At 44.4% G+C, this 16,487-nt stretch overlaps 1 protein-coding gene across 7 annotated transcripts in view; it reads left to right on the forward strand.

Moving 5' to 3' along the window:
• The window catches only part of LOC116990174 (carcinoembryonic antigen-related cell adhesion molecule 6-like), an 80,182-nt gene that overhangs the window by 44,686 nt on the left and 19,009 nt on the right, over positions 1-16,487 (forward strand). The window contains exon 2 of one of the 7 annotated variants that reach the window (XM_033047712.1): positions 8,832-8,923. The exons of 5 other annotated variants lie outside the window; for them this stretch is intronic. The gene's annotated coding sequence lies outside the window, so the exon portion shown is untranslated. Of the gene's footprint in view, positions 1-8,831; positions 8,924-16,487 lie in introns of those variants that run through there. One more of the 7 variants, XM_033047715.1, reaches the window with a different exon arrangement.

The following is a 16,487-nucleotide window of genomic DNA, read 5'->3' on the forward strand; positions in this document are numbered from 1 at the left end:
GTCTCACTAGGGCCCCAATACAACAGCAGAAGGACCTCCTTGCTCCTATACTCAACTCCTCTTGTTATGAAGGCCATTTGCTTTCTTCAGTACCTGCTGTACCTGCATGCTTACTTTCAATGACTGATGAACAAGGACCCCCAGATCCCGTTGTACTTCCTCTTTTCCTAACTTGACACCATTTAGATAGTAATCTTCCTTCCTGTTTTTGCTACCAAAGTGGATAACCTCACATTTATCCACATTAAACCGCATCTGCCCACTCCCCCAACCTGTCCAAGTTACCCTGCAATCTCATAGCATCCTCCTAACAGTTCACACTGCCGCCCAACATTGTGTCATCTGCAAATTTGCTAATGTTACTTTGAATCATAGAAACATAGAAACATAGAAACATAGAAAGTAGGTGCGAGAGTAGACCACCAGGTCCGTCGAGCCCGCACCGCCATTCGCTCATGGCTGAACACTAAACAGACACACTTACCCACAAACAGTAGACACAAGACACAGAACACAAGACACTACCCTCCCCTTTATACCGCTATCACCCCTCTCCACCCCAAAAACCTCGTGATCTCCTGGGAGAGGCAAAAAAACGGATAAAAACCCAGGTCCAATTCGGGAAAAAAATCCGGGAAATTCCTCTCCGACCCCAATCCAGGCGATCGACACTTGTCCAGGAGATCACTCAGGTCTTACTATACTAACCATACCTAGGTCCATATCCCTGCCCTCTCCCCGTAGCCCCTTATCCCCTTGGCAGCTAAAAAACCATCTATTTTAGTCTTAAATATATTTAAAGTTTCTGCTTCCACTGCTCCCTGGGGCAGTGAATTCCATAAATTAACCACCCTCTGGGTGAAGAAGTTCTTCCTCATCTCCGTTTTAAAAGAGCCCCCCCTTATTCTGCAACTATGTCCCCTAGTTCTAGTTTCCCCGATCATTGGGAACATCCTCGGTGCATCCACCCGATCAAGGCCCCTCACGATCTTATATGTTTCAATGAGATCGCCTCTCATTCTTCTAAACTCCAAAGAGTAGAGTTCCAGCCTACTTAACCTTTCCTCATATGTCAATCCCCTCATTGCAGGAATTAATCTTGTAAACCTTCGCTGCACTGCCTCCAGGGCTAGTACATCCTTTCTTAAGTATGGACCCCAGAACTGTACACAGTATTCCAAATGTGGTCTCACTAATACTGTGTACAGCTGCAGCAAGACCTCCGTGTTTTTATACTCAATCCCCCTAGCAATAAAGGCCAAAACTCCATTGGCCTTCCTGATTGCTTGCTGCACCTGCATACTAACTTTTAGTGATTCATGTACTAATACCCCTAGATCCCTTTGCGTTGCATTACAACGCAGCTCCTCCTCATTTAGAAAATAACTTGCCCTATCATTTTTTTCCCCAAAGTGAATGACTTCACATTTATTAGTATTAAACTTCATCTGCCAAGTTGTTGCCCACTCACCTAGCTTATCTATATCCTTTTGCAGACTCTTCCTATCCTCCTCATCCCCTACTTTTCCTCCCATTTTTGTATCGTCCGCAAATTTTGATATATTACACTTGGTTCCCTCGTCCAAATCATTTATATAAATTGTGAACAACTGGGGTCCCAGCACCGACCCTTGCGGAACCCCGCTAGTTACCGGTTGCCATCCCGAGTATGAACCATTTATCCCCACTCTCTGCTTCCTATTTGTTAGCCAATCCTCTACCCATGCTAATATATTACCCCCAATCCCATAATTTTTTATTTTTAGCAATAGTCTCTTATGTGGCACCTTGTCAAAAGCCTTTTGGAAGTCCAAGTATACCACATCCACCGGTTCCCCTTTATCCACCCGGGTTGTTACTTCCTCAAAGAATTCGAGCAGATTCGTTAAACAGGACTTCCCCTTCACAAAACCATGCTGGTTCTGTCCGATGAAGTCATGTTTATCCAAGTGCCCCGTTAGTGTTTCTTTAATAATTGTCTCTAACATTTTACCCACCACCGATGTTAGACTAACCGGTCTATAGTTACCCGCCTTCTGTTTACTTCCTTTTTTAAATATAGGTGTTACATTGGCCATTTTCCAATCCACTGGGACCGTTCCTGCCTCCAGGGAGTTTTGGAAAATTATCACCAATGCATCCACAATCCCCACCGCTATCTCCCTCAAGACCCTTGGATGTAATCCATCAGGCCCAGGGGATTTATCCTCCTTCAGTCTCATTAATTTCCCTAATACCACCTCCTTGGTGATCTTAATAGTATTTAGCTCCTCCATTCCTACCGCCCCCTGTTTATCCAGCGTTGGAATATTTTTTGTGTCTTCTATGGTGAAGACTGATACAAAATACTCGTTTAATGCCTTTGCCATTTCCATGTTCCCCACCAACAACTCTCCAGTCTCACCCTCCAATGGACCAACGTTCACCTTAGCCACCCTTTTTCTTTTTATATAGCTATAAAAACTCTTACTATTAGTTTTTATGTTGTTTGCTAATTTCCTTTCATAGTCTATTTTCCCCGTCTTAATTAATCTCTTAGTTATTTTTTGCTGACCTTTAAATGCTTCCCAATCCTCTACCCTCCCACTATCTCTGGCTACCTTATATGCCCTTGCCTTCAGCCGAATACTATCCTTTATAGTTTTACTGAGCCATGGCTGACTGTTCTTACCCGTACCCCTTTTTTTCTTCATAGGAATAAATTTTTCTTGAAGGTTATACAGTAGACCCTTAAACGTACACCACTGCTCATGTACCGTCTTATTCTTGAGTCTGCTATCCCAGTCAACTTTGATCAGCTCATTCCTCATACCTTCATAATCCCCCTTATTTAGACTAAGCACCCTAGCCTGAGTTTCAACCTGCTCCCCTTCTATTTGAATATGGAATTCGACCATATTGTGGTCACTTGTTCCCAACGAGTCCCTAACTATGACATTTTTAATTAATCCTGCTTCATTACACAGGACCAGATCCAAGATTGCCTCCCCCCTTGTCGGTTCTGTGACATACTGTTCTAGGAACCCGTCTCTAATACATTCTATAAACTCTTCCTCTAGTCTACCCTGCCCAGTTTGGTTTGCCCAATTAATATGAAAATTGAAGTCCCCCATGATTACAGCAGTTCCCTTTTTACATGCGTCAACTATTTGCAGATTTATGTTCTGACTAACAGCGTCACAGCTATTTGGAGGTCTATAAATTACACCCACTAGTGTTTTTTTCCCCTTGTTATTCTCTATCTGTACCCAAGCTGTTTCACTATCCTGATCCTTCAACGCAATATCCTTCCTCTCTATTGCCGTTATTCCCTCCCTTATTAAAAGGGCCACCCCTCCTCCCTTTCTTTCCTGTCTATCTTTCCTAATTGTCGAGTACCCCTCTATATTTAACTCCCAGTCCTGATCCCCTTGCAGCCATGTCTCCGTAATGGCCACAATATCATAACTATATATACTTAATTGCACCGTTAATTCATTTATCTTATTACGAATACTCCGTGCATTTAGATAAAGCACTTTCAGATGATTTTTACTACCCTTCCTTTCCGTTTTTGCCCCTTTTACATCTAGAGCTTTATCTTCACACATTCTGTCTCCTGTCACATTTTGACTTTCCGCTTCCCCACTGATACCCTGCTCTATTTCCTCTACCCCTGCCGTTATTACCCCCCTTGATACCTCCCCCCCGCTACTTAGTTTAAAGACCTCTCTACTGCCCTAGTTATATGATTTGCCAGGACCCCAGTCCCAGCACCGTTCAGGTGAAGTCCGTCCTTACAGAACAGATCCCCCCTGTCCCAGTACTGGTGCCAGTGGCCCAAGAAACCAAACCCATTATTCCCACACCAGTCTTTGAGCCACGCATTCAACTTTTTAATTTTACGTACCCTCGCCGATTTGGCCCGTGGCTCAGGTAGCAATCCAGAGATCAGTACCCTCGAGGTTCTGCTTTTTAATTTATTCCCTAACTGCTCAAACTCCTTCAGCAGATCCTCCTTCCTCGTCCTTCCTATGTCATTGGTCCCCACATGGACCACGACCACTGGATCCTCCCCCTCCCACTGCAAATTTCTCTCCAGCATCGCAGAGATATCCTTAACCCTAGCACCGGGTAGGCAACACAGCCTTCGGGACATGTTCTGCTGGCCGCAGAGAACCCTATCTACCCCCCGAATAATACTATCCCCTATCACTACGGCATTTCTTCTAACTCCCCCCTCTTGAATGGCCTCCTGATCCACGGTGCTGCAGCCAGGTTGCTCATCCCTCCCACAGCCCCTGATCCCGTCCTTACATTGAGTAAGAGCCTCGGTCATGCTTGTCAGGGACAAGGGCTGTGGCTCCTGCCGCATCTCCTCCTGGTTCCCCCTACCTGCCTCGCTTATGGCCACACCTTCCTTTCCTTGCTCACTGCCTACTGAATTAGTTAAACTGGTCGGTGTGACCATCCCCTGGCACAAAACATCCAGGTAATACTCCCCCTCCCTGATGTACCGCAGCGTATGAAGTTGGGTCTCCAGCTCATCAATGCGGAGCTGGAGTTCCTCTAGCCTCAAACACTTACTGCAGCTGTAGGGATCTTCTACATCAATGGTGTCGACAAATTCCCACATCTCGCAGTATTGGCACATCTCCTGACCGCCCATCTTATATAAGTAATTAACTGGTCCTATTTAAGAATCCCCTACTGTATTGATACACCCCTTATTGATATAATCCTACCTCCTATAAATGGGAAAGTACTCACCCCAGCCGTAAATTACCTACTGGTTTGGCTGTCTAGTGGTAATTCCGTCCGCTCTTCCTGTCTGGTCCACTGCTCCCTTGCAGTGCGTGGCAAACCTCTTTGCCTCTGTTAGTCTCTCGAGCCGCGGCTCCGTCCGTCCTCCCTCGGCGACAGCACCTGTGGCACCGCGGTCGTGACTCCCTTCCGTTCCTGCAGAGCCTTCCTGTTCTGGGCGGAGTCTGCAGCTAACTGTGTGCTCACGTCCGGTAGCTCACGTCTGGTAGGTCAGCCTCACGTCTCCGGTCCCTCCCTTCATGTAAATCAATGATGTATATTGTAAATAGCTGGGGTCCCAGCACCGAGCCATGCGGTATCCCACTAGTCACTGTCTGACATTCTGAAAGGGACCCGTTAATCCCTACTCTTTGCTTCCTGTCTGCCAACCAATTTTTTATCCTTGCCAGCACTCTAGCCCCAATACAATGTGCCCTAATTTTGCCCACTAATCTCCTATGTGTGACTTTATCGAATGTTTTCTGAAAGTCCAGGTACACTACATCCACTGGCTCTCCCTTGTCCATTTTCCTAGTTACATCCTCAAAATATTTCAGAATATTAGTCAAGCATGATTTCCCCTTTGTAAATCAATGCTGACTCGGACCGATCCTGTTACTGCTATCTAAATGTGCCGCTGTTTCATCTTTTATGATTGACTCCAGCATCTTTCCCACCACCGATGTCAGACTAGCTGGTCTATAATTCCGTTTTCTCTCTCCCGCCTTTCTTAAAAAATGGGATAACATTAGCCACCCTCCAATCCACAGGAACTGTTACCGAATTGGAGAGGGTCCAGAGGAGGTTTTCGAGAATGATCCCAGGAATGTGTAGGTTAACGTACGATGAGCGTTAACTAGGCTTCCTGTACTCACTGGAGTTTAGAAGGACAAGGGGGACCTCATTGAAACTTACCGAATAGTGAAAGGCCTGGATGGGGTGAATGTGAGAGGATGTTTCCAACAGTGAAAGAGTCTAGAACCAGAGGACATAACCTCAATAAAAGGACAGACTAACATATTTTGTCCAGCTTCCCCCCCCCCCCCCCCCCCCCCCCCCCCCCTGCAGGTCGCGGTTTCAAACTTACCACTGCGGGGGAACGCTCCACCCCGCCTCTCGTTTCGCAAGCGTGAAAGCGATATGGCACGCATGCGTCCTGGCGGGGTTCTTCACGTAGTCACTCACGTGACTCCGAAGTAAAATTGTCATCCACTTGGTATGAGTGTAAATTGTCCCGTGTGTGTGTGTGGGCGCAGAGACGGCTTCAGCAAATTACTCGCTTCACTTCAATTCAGCAAAAGAAATCCTAGTCCCACCCCTTCTAAAAAAAATGGCCCATAATTTCTTCTGTGTAAACAATCCAGTGGGGCGATCCTGGCAGACACGTTCAGTCGATACCACTAAAATAGCCAGTGTTAGATCCTGCAGCGTTTTGACATTTTTGGTTTTCTTTCTTCCCCCAACACCCACGGGTCTGGAACGCTGACAATTTGAGGGAATTAATGGAAACAATTTTAACTTAAATCGACTCGTCTAATAGGTTCAAATGTAATAGTTGGGAGGTCATTTCTCAGTTGTATAAGAAGTTGGCGAGGCCACATTTAATGTATTGTGTTCAGTTCTGGGCACCATATTATAGGAAAGATGTTGTCAAGCTGGAAAGGGTACAGAGAACATTTATTGCGATGTTGCCAGGACTTGAATTACCATATCATACCAGGTCTGCGGTAATATACAGTTAATGTACATTGTGAAATCACCCTATAACAACTTGTTAACTAGTTAACAAATCGTTTGTGTCTGATGGCCGTGCAGCGGTTGTTACACGTGTTCGTTTAACAAAAATCCGGATGGCGAATTTAAAAAAAAATCTTTATTTAACAAAGAGAATTCGTATTTCCGTACGAAATACAGAACATTAGTGCGGGGCCCCCATTAGGCGCGGGGCCCAATAGGGAGCAATCGGTCAAATCGGCTTAAGGCCGGCCCTGCCAATCTGTATTTTGCTGCTCCTTGCCTTCTGGCTGCATTTTTCACCCACCATCCTCATCTTTGGACACCCTGTGCGTAGGGGAGAGGGTAGGGCTGAAGATGTCCTGGTTGGGTTGCTCCTGGGCCTGGCCAAGCTGGCCATCCGCGAGTCACGGCGCCAGACGGTGGAGGGCTCTACCCGAGTCAGCTGCCTGCCCCTTTTCCAGGGTTACATCCGTGCCCGGGTGGGATTAGAAAGGGAATACGCCCTGTCTGCAGGCACCCTGAGGGAGTTCCGGGACTGCTGGGCTCCGCAGGGTGTTGAATGTATCCTCAATAAGGATTGTATCATAGTTGTATAGTAGTTTATTATGGATACATGTTTGTATTGTATTATGGTGGTGGGTTCTGGCTTGTTTTATTGTAATGTAAATATTATTTTTAATAATTGAATACATTTTTTGATTAAATTTAAAAAAAAAAAATCTGTATTTTAAAGCCAACTGTTAAACGACAACATTCAGTAGGATCGAAAAGTGTCACAATGTCACTGTCGGGTAGTCATGGTTCTCTAGCCGTGGGGGTAGGGGATTGGGGGGGGGGGCTCACAAGTGAAATAGCTTCATCTAAATCCGACCCTGGATGCTGCTGCACCCGCTGAGTTTCTGCAGCATTTTTGTGTACCTTCCCTCTTCCAATCACCTGCTCTAAGATCTTTGGTCCTCAGTCTCAGTCTCACCCTCCCCCCCCCCCCCCCCCCCCCCCCCGCCTTACCCGAAACGTCACCCATTCTTTCTCTCCAGAGATGTTGCCTGAGTTACTCCATTAATTTGGGTCTGATTTCTTATGCTATTTTATGTAATCTTCAAAGTAATCTTCAAACTATCACATATGAGGTCAGTGTCCAGGTAAGCCCACAATGTACATTAACTGTATATTACCCCAGACCTGGTATGATATGGTAATTCAAGTCCTGGCAACATCGCAATAAATGTTCTCTGTACCCTTTCCAGCTTGACAACATCTTTCCTATAATCTGGTGCCCAGAACTGAACACAGAAATGTGGCCTCGCCAACTTCTTATACAACTGAGAATTTAAGTTAAAATTGTTTCCATTAACTCCCTCAAATTGTCAGCGTTCCAGACCCGTGGGTGTTGGCGAAGAAAGAAAACCAATAATGTCAAACGTACACAAACTTGCTGGAGGAACTCAGCGGGTGCAGCAGCATCTATGGAGCGAAGGAAATAGGCGACGTTTCGGGCCGAAACCCTCAAACGCTGCAGGATCTAACACTGGATATCTTCCAATCACCGCGCTGATTCAGCATGTCCCGCCCCCATTGCCTGCTGACCGACGTCTCTCTCGTCCAATCGGCGCCCTCGATCAGCAGTCCCACCTCCTCTGTCTCGCAGAAGGCGGGGATTTTAAAATCGGGTGACACAAACTTGGGCGGGGATCTCCCCCACCTCTTAAAACACGGAGGGGGACCCCGGGGAGTGCAGGAGCTCCTCCATGACAATGCACCTCGCCCGGCCGGAGGGTTCACATTGTCGAGGAGTGGGGCTCATTTCTCAGGAGAAATTAAAGGACGTTTGTTTTTTTAAGGTAGTGGGACTAGGATTGCTTTGCTGAAGCCGTCTCTGCGCCCACACGGACACACGGGACAATTTACACTCATACCAAGTGTAAATGCTCCATACAGTAGACCACCCTTAGTCAGGATTGAACCCGGCCGTGCAGAACAGCTTCCATGACCACGAGTCTCTGGCCCTGCAAGGCAGCAACTCCACCGCTGTGCCGCCGAGCGGTGGCGCTGGGTTCTGGTATCTGGATAAACTTCACATTCGAGCAGCGGTCAGTCTCCTGTCGCAGAGGGGCTGGATATTTCAAGTGGCGATCTGCTTTTACTGGCCGGGCACCCGTCCAACTCGATCTCACGGACTAGACTTCCTCGCCAGCGAGCTGGGCAACCGGGTGTAAAGGTTAGTGGCGAAAGGAGAAGGGTTTCGGCCCGAAACGTTGCCTATTTCCTTCGCTCCATAGATGCTGCTGCACCCGCTGAGTTTCTCCAGCATTTTTGTGTGAATTCTGTAAACGGCTTTCCTCATCCAACTTTAATGATTCAGCGTTTAACAAATGTAAAACGCAATTGAATTTCACCCCCGACGGTAAGGACTGGTGAGTTTTTCGCCCTTCTGACAGTGGTTTCACAAATATTGTGTTAACCATCGCGTTGTTTTCATGTGTTTCTGTTTAATTCCTATTCTTGAGCAGGCGTTTGCCCACATCGCTCCAAACTTGTACCTGTCTAACTGCTTCTTAAAAGTTGGGATAAATCCTTCCTCAACTATATCCTCTGGCAGCTTGTTCCACACACCCACCGCCCTTTGCGTGTAAAAGTTACCCCTCAGATTCCTATTAACTCTTTTCACCTTAGTCATCTGGTCCTCGATTCACCCACTTTGGGCAAAAGACTCAGCATCAGTGGCGGTACCTACATTTTTGGGGCCTTGAAGCTTGAACTGTTATGGGGGTCTCTTCGCAACCAGCAATGAGGTCTTCTTCAATGGGATGGTCCACAACAGATCACCACAATTTTTAATTTCTGTCATAAGTGTTAATAGTGTTTTCAATTATTTGATATTACATATATTTAGAATGAAACATCCTTAATTTGAACGTTTTTTTTCCATTTACGATAGCCTACATGATACTTTAATAACCTTTTCAATTTTATTTAACTATTATTTTGTATTGAATGACACCATATTAAAATTATTAATTAAAAAAAACCCCTTCTCATACAGTAAACCCAACACTTTTAAGTAATGTGGACTGAGCATGGTATTCACCTTCAGAATAGGCAGTATTGGCCGGGGGTCCAGGAGGCTGGCTATGCCACCGGCATGGGCAGGGGGAAACGCCCCCTGAAGCTCCTGCATTTTCATGGAGGAGCTCCTGCACTTCCCCTACCACAGGGGTCGACAATCTACGGCCGCTGGACCAAATGCGGCATTTAAACCGAAATGATCCGGCCCGCAGGCGGATATTATTCCCCGTAATCATCCGGCCCATCCGAGCAGCGGCCGAGCTCTGGCTGTACTGCATCCTGCACAAGCCGCTGGCATGGTCACGCTCCTTCTGTGAACATGTTTAAGAAAGAACAGCGGTTGCTGGAAAAATTAAAGGTAGACAAAAATGCTGGAGAAACTCAGCGGGTGAGACATGCAAGGATTGCATGAGGCTGCCTCACCCGCTGAGTTTATCCAGCATTTTTGTCTACCTCCTGTGAACACGTGATTTGATGCCTGACATCCTGGACGGGATGGGGGTGAGATCCATGTGTACACGTGATAGATGTGGCCCACCATCCGCTCACAGACATGCGTCCCGGCCCCAATGCAGAACAAGGTTGCTAACGTCGGCAGTGGGGAAACTGCTAGAATCAGTTATTAAAGATGGGATAGCAGCACATTTGGAAAGTGGTGAAATCATTGGACAAAGTCAGCATGGATTTATGAAGAGTAAATCATGTCTGACGAATCTTATAGAATTTTTCGAGGATGTAACTAGTAGAGTGGATAAGGGAGAACCAGTGGATGTGTTATATCTGGACTTTCAGAAGGCTTTCGACAAGGTCCCACATAAGAGATTAGTATACAAACTTAAAGCACACGGTATTGGGGGTTCAGTATTGATGTGGATAGAGAACTGGCTGGCAGACAGGAAGCAAAGAGTAGGAGTACACGGGTCCTTTTCACAATGGCAGACAGTGACCGCAAGGCTCAGTTCTGGGACCCCAGCTATTTACAATATATATTAATGATTTGGACGAGGGAATTGAATGCAACATCTCCTAGTTTGCGGATGACACGAAGCTAGGGGGCAGTGTTAGCTGTGAGGAGGATGCTAGGAGGCTGCAAGGTGACTTGGATAGGCTGGGTGAGTGGGCAAATGCATGGCAGATGCAGTATAATGTGGATAAATGTGAGGTTATCCACTTTGGTGGCAAAAACAGGAAAGTAGATTATTATCTGAATGGTGGCCGATTAGGAAAGGGGGAGATGCAACGAGACCTGGGTGTCATGGTACACCAGTCATTAAAAGTAGGCATGCAGGTGCAACAGGCAGTGAAGAATGCGAATGGTATGTTAGCATTCATAGCAAAAGGATTTGAGTATAGGAGCAGGGAGGTTCTACTACAGTTGTACGTGGTCTTGGTGAGACCACACCTGGAGTATTGCGTACAGTTTTGGTCTCCTAATCTGAGGAAAGACATTCTTGCCATAGAGGGAGTACAGAGAAGGTTCACCAGACTGATTCCTGGGATGTCAGGACTTTCATATGAAGAAAGACTGGATAGACTCGGTTTGTACTCGCTAGAATTTAGAAGATTGAGGGGGGATCTTATAGAAACTTACAAAATTCTTAAGGGGTTGGACAGGCTAGATGCAGGAAGATTGTTCCCGATGTTGGGGAAGTCCAGAACAAGGGGTCACAGTTTAAGGATAAAGGGGAAATCTTTTAGGACCGAGATGAGGAAAACATTTTTCACACAGAGAGTGGTGAATCTCTGGAATTCTCTCCCGCAGAAGGTAGTTGAGGCCAGTTCATTGGCTATATTTAAGAGGGAGTTAAATGTGGCCCTTGTGGCTAAAGGGATCAGGGGGTATGGAGAGAAGGCAGGTACAGGATACTGAGTTGGATGATCAGCCATGATCATATTTAATGGCGGTGCAGGCTCGAAGGGCCGAATGGCCTACTCCTGCACCTATTTTCTATGTTTCTATGACCCCTGCTCTAGTGTGCCCAACCCCTTAATAACCTTATATTTCAATAAATGGCCTCGTACAGCTAATAAAATCTTTCCAAAAAAATGTTACCTGAAATGTCTCTTTGCCCAGCACTGAGATAAGAATAAACTTTTTCACCCCAAGTTGTGAATTTGTGGAATTCTCTGCCGCGGAATGTAGTAGTCTTGTCTCCTTCAGCTGCACCTCGGTCTCCCTTCCAAAGCTCAGAAACTCACTTCTCTTCACCTCACCTACGCTCACTTCCCCTCACCTACACACCAACACCTCGACTAATCCCCTTGCCTCACTAAACCCCTTGCCTCGCTGATACCTCACCGCCAAAGTTCTCGCGGGGGAGACGTCGTGGTGGGGATTATGCGTGAGGTGGGAGGTTTAGTTGAGGTGAGGTTTAGTGAGTTGAGGTTTATGTGTGAGGTGAAGTTCAGTCGAGGCGAGAGGTTTAGTCGAGGTGAAAATCAGATTCATTTCTTGGAAAAGAAAATCGGAATTCCGATTTAAATCGGAAGAATATCTGGACTAAAGTCGCTTCCAAGGCCCCACTGGGATTAGGGGCCCTCAAGCTTAAGCTTCAATAGTTTCATAGTGGATCCACCCCTGCTCAGCACATCTATCCGATCTGTTCCTCTCATGATTTTATACATCTCTACAAGATCATCCCTCATCCTCCTGGCTCCAAGGAATAGAGTCCCAGCCTACTCAACCTCTCCCTATAGCTCATACCCTCTAGTTCTGGCAACATCCTCTTAAAAGTTCCGACACCATCCCCGTAAACGGCAAGTTGGGCTGGAGTTATTTAGACAATAGACAATAGGTGCAGGAGTAGGCTATTCGGCTCTTCGAGCCAGCACCGCCATTCACTATGATCATGGGCCATCATCCACAATCTGTACCCCGTTCCTGTCTTCTCCCCATATTCCCTGACTCTGCTATCTGTAAGAGCTCTATCTAAATCGCTCTTGAAAGAATCTAGAGAATTGGCCTCCACTGCCTTCTGATGAAGAAAATTCCACAGATTCACAACCCTCTGTGTGAAAAAGTGTTTCCTCATCTCCGTTCTAAATGGCTTGCCCCTTTTTGTTAAACTGTGGCCCCTGTTTCTGGACTATCCCCACATAGGGAACATGTTACCTGCCTCTGGGGTGTCCAAACCCTAAATAATCTTAAATATTTCAATAAGATACCCCCTCATCCTTCTAAATTCCAGGGTATACAAGTCCAGCCGCTCCATTCTATCAATATATGACAGTCCTGCCATCCCGGGAATTAACCTGGTGAACCTAAGCTGCACTCCCTCAATAGCAAGAATGTCCTTCCAGACCAAAACAGCACACAATACTCCAGGTGTGGTCTCACTAGGGTCCTGTACAACTGCAGAAGGACCTCCTTGCTCCTATACTCAACTCCTCTTGTTATGAAGGCCAACATGACATTCACTTTCTTCACTGCCTGCTGTACCTGCATGCTTACTTTCAGTGTCTGATGAACAAGGACACCCAGATCTCGTTGTACTTCCCCTTTTCCCAACTTGACACCATTCAGATATTCTTTTGCCATAAAATTGGATAACCTCACATTTATCCAGATTAACTGCATCTGCCATGCATCTGCCCACTCCCCCAACCTGTCCAAGTCACCTTGCATTCTCATAACATCCTCCTCACAGTTCACACTGCCACGCAGCTTCGTGTTATCTACAAATTTGCTAATGTTACTTTGAATCCCTTCATCTAAATCATTAATATATATTGTAAATAGCTGCGGTCCCAGCACTGAGCCTTGCGGTACCCCACTAGTCACGGTCTGCCATTCTGATAGGGACCCATTAATCAATACTCTTTGTTTCCTGTCTCAAAACAATTCTATCCATGTCAGCACTCTATCCCCAATACCATGTGCTCTAATTTTGCCCACTATTCTCCTATGTGGGACCTTATCAAATGCTTTCTGGAAGTCCAGGTACACTACATCCACTGGCTCTCCCTTGTCCATTTTCCTAGTTACATCCTCAAAAAATTCCAGAAGATTAGTCAAGCATGATTTCCGCTTCGTAAATCCATGCTGACTTGGACCAATCATGTTACTGCTTTCCAAATGTGCCGCTGTTTCATCTTTTATAATTGACTCCAGCATCTTCCCCACCACTGTTGTCAGGCTAACTGGTCTATAATTCCATGTTTTTTTCTCTCCCACCACTCTTTAAAAAGTGGGATAACATTAGCTACTCTCCAATCCACAGGAACTGATCATGAATCTATTGAACATTGGAAAATTATCACCAATGTTCCTACAAATTCTAGAGCCACTTCCTTAAGTACCCTGGGATGCAGCCCATCAGGCCCTGGGGATTTATTAGCCTTAATTCCCATCAGTCTACCCAACACCATTTCCCGCCTAATGTGGATTTCCTTCAGTTCCTCCGTCACCCCAGATCCTCTGGCCACTAGTACATCAGGAAGATTATTTGTGTCTTCCTTAGTGAAGACGGATCCAAGACGGACATTTCCCAGCTGTGCGACTATAATCCACTGTAGGATCTCTACAGTTCATCCCAAAGCAACCCTGGCCTCTCCCTATAACTGATATTACTTTGTACCATCAATCCCTCCAGCATCTTTATCTCTGTTTTTCTTCACACAAACGCAGTCTGATCTTTTTTTTTATTTTTTTTTATTTTATTAGAAGTTAATACAATACAAAACAATACAGTGGCACCTAATTTTAGGTGCCAACTATGTCATACCGTAATCCATTCTATGTACAACCTCTAGTTTTATGTTATGAGAAGGAAGTAAGCAAGACAAGAAAAAGAAAACAATAGAAAGGGGAAAGAGTGGAAAAATAGATGGTAGAGAGTAGAAAAATGTGAAGTGTGTATATAAAAAATAAAAATAAAAAAATAAAATAAAAAAGAAAAGGTGGAAAGTAGAAATAGAAGAGAAGGCCCCTTAAAAGAGAATTTTTCAAATCTATATTCGGAGATGTAGATCTATGCACGTCATGAACTGAAATCAGCAATCCTTATGGTACCGCTGCATCACATGATTCCAAAAAGTCGATGAAAGGAGACCAACTCCTTAAGAATTGGTCATATTTATCTATTAGTCGGAGTCTCATTTCTTCAAGGCGTGCTATGTCCATCATATTCCTAATCCACATTTTAACAGTTGGTATGGTTGTATTTTTCCAAAATATAAGTATCAATTTCTTTCCAATTATTAACCAATAATTAAAAAAACCATTTTGGTCTTTATTTAAATTGGTATCTTCTCCTATTATTCCAAATATAATCCATTCCATTTTGGGTTCTATTCTTGACTTGAAGAGCTTTGTAAATATATCAAATATATCACTCCAAAATTTATTCAACTTTGTACATCCTACAAATGAATGTGTTATATTAGCGTTTTGAAACAAACATTTATCGCATCTGGGAGAGACGTTTGGATAAAATTTATTCAACCTCGTTTTTGAATAATATAGTCTATGTAATAATTTGAATTGAATTAAATTATGTCTTGTATTAATAGAACAGTTATGTGTATTCATCAAATACTTTTCCCATCTATCCTTCGAGATCTTTATCATTAGCTCATGTTCCCAATCTTCCCCTAGTGCTTCTGTTGAGGGTGATTCTCTATATAATATATAATTATAAAAGTATGATATTAATTTTTGTGAATCAGCCTTAATATTCATTGCTTCTTCTAAAGGGTCTAAAAATATAGTTTGAAATCTCTGTGTATATTTCTTCATAAAGTCACATACCTGTATATATTTAAAATATTGATTATCCTTCAATTTAAATTTTAATTGTTGAAATGATAACAGGATGCCCAATTCATACATATCCCCTACTTTCCTAATCCCCAGTCTATCCCATTGTTGATATGTGTTGTCGATGAGAGAAGGTTTGAATGCGGGGTTGTTCAATAGTGGGGTTAGTACTGATAATTTAAAAACGCAGTCTGATCTACTGAGTATTTCCATCATCTTCTGTTTTTACTTTTGCATCTCCTCTATCCCATTTTTCTTTCCCAGTCCGAATGAAAAGTCATTAACTTGAACTGTTAACTGTTTCTCTGCCTGGCCCGCTGAGTGTCACCACATTTTTTTTTTATAATGCAATAATGTGCTCGGACAAAATGCATATGTAGCGGCAGATTTTTCATATCTTTCAGGTAATTATCACCCTAGCCGCTAATTGGATGACAATGGATAAGGGGAATATCTTCGGTACACATGCAAGCTGCCTCAGAGACCTTCAGAGCTTCTCCATTCATAAATCTTCAACACTCAGTCTTTTGATGAATATTTTCTTTATTGTAGATATAAAACAAGTAAGATACATCCAAGGTTTTTCCGACTTGTTACGGCAATCTTCTTCGAACTCCAGCTCATTACTTCTGATATTAGAAAGCTCCTCGTGTCTCCGTAACAATGACATGCCTTGACATGCTCGACATTGTCGAAGGATTAACCTTCTCCCTCGTCTCTCCAAAACAAATCTAAAAAACTAAACTTCTGCGCAAGCAGTTAAGCTGCAAAGACACGTCATAAATCCCACCCACATTATAACGGGCAGTCTAAAATTTAAAGACACATGCCCTCCACAATGACATGCAAAACAGGCCAAATGGCCACTACAGCGTAGTTACCAGTCGGAATTATGCTCAATGAAGCATTCACATATTATTTCTGTTTTAAATGAAGTCACAAACTAAACATATTCACCAATCAAGACATGATATATACCACAATGAAATGCAGCAATATTACAATACAGTATCTCAACTCTTTTTACACGTTGCAATGAATGCAATGATTATTATTTCTTTCCACTTCTAAACAAAAATGTGGTTGGATTATTCAACGTATGATCAACCTTGGTGAGACCAAGCGCAGGCTTGGCGATCGCTTC

This window comes from Amblyraja radiata, chromosome 30, assembly GCF_010909765.2.
Source record: "Amblyraja radiata isolate CabotCenter1 chromosome 30, sAmbRad1.1.pri, whole genome shotgun sequence".
Lineage (NCBI taxonomy): Eukaryota > Metazoa > Chordata > Chondrichthyes > Rajiformes > Rajidae > Amblyraja > Amblyraja radiata.